At 34.2% G+C, this 1018-nt stretch overlaps 1 non-coding gene across 1 annotated transcript; it reads right to left on the reverse strand.

Moving 5' to 3' along the window:
* Nucleotides 1–674: 674 nt before the first annotated feature.
* On the reverse strand, nt 675–781 carry LOC118625977. The gene has a single exon (XR_004958810.1). It is a non-coding gene; the product is annotated as a U6 spliceosomal RNA (small nuclear RNA).
* Nucleotides 782–1018: the final 237 nt, after the last annotated feature.

The following is a 1018-nucleotide window of genomic DNA, read 5'->3' on the forward strand; positions in this document are numbered from 1 at the left end:
TCCAGTGATGTCAGTGGGGTTTTGAAGTTCTCTGCTATGATTGTATTTTTCCTTTGAAGTCCTCCAAAAGATTTTTAATATATGTTGGTGCTCCCATATTAGGTGCATATATGTTTACCAAGGTTATAGCTTCCTGTTGGATAGATCCTTTCAATATTATGTAGTGACCTTCTTTATCTCTAGTTATGGCCTTCATTTTGAAATCTACTTTATTACATATGAGTATTGCTACCCCAGCTTTATTTTGCTTTCCATTTCCTTGAATGATTTTTATCCATCCCTTCACTTTCAACCTATATGAGTCTTTTGTTGTGAGGTGGGTGTCTTGTAAACAACATACATGTGGGTCATGCTTTCTTATCCAGTCAGCTACTCTGTCTTTTTATTGGAGCACTCAAACCATTCACATTTAAGGTGATAATTGATATGTACTTATTTATTGCCATATTTGTTTAGTGTGGTTCTATTTTTCTTCCTGTTTCTTCTACTAATTACAGTAGTCCTTTTAGCATATCTTACAGTGCTGGTTTTGTGTTAATATATTCCCTTAGCTTTTTTTGTCTTGAAAGGTCTTTATTTGACCTTCTATTTTGAATGATAGCTTTGCTGGATAGAGTAGTCTTGGATTCAGATCCTTGTTTTTCATGACCTTGATTACTTCATGCCACTCCCTTAAAAATATGGAACGCTTCACAAATTTGCGTGTCATCCTTGCGCAGCGGCCATGCTAATCTTCTCTGTATCGTTCCAATTTTAGTATATGTACTGCCAAAGCGAGCACTATTTATTCTTCTTTATGTCTTCTGGTTCCTAAGGTATAGTGTTATTTTACTTTGTCTAGTCTTTTTTTTTTATGAAGCTCAGAATATTTATTATGAATAATTTTCTTTCATTCTAGGTACATATAAAAACTTTGCAGTGATGAAGAAGATAGGACTCTCATTTATTTAAAAAACAATATTACAGAGGACTCTTGGTAGAGTTACTTGCTCCAAGAAGGGCACTAATGGTTCTAAGT

The sequence above is a fragment of the Molossus molossus genome, unplaced genomic scaffold (genome assembly GCF_014108415.1).
Source record: "Molossus molossus isolate mMolMol1 unplaced genomic scaffold, mMolMol1.p scaffold_m16_p_11, whole genome shotgun sequence".
Taxonomy (NCBI): domain Eukaryota; kingdom Metazoa; phylum Chordata; class Mammalia; order Chiroptera; family Molossidae; genus Molossus; species Molossus molossus.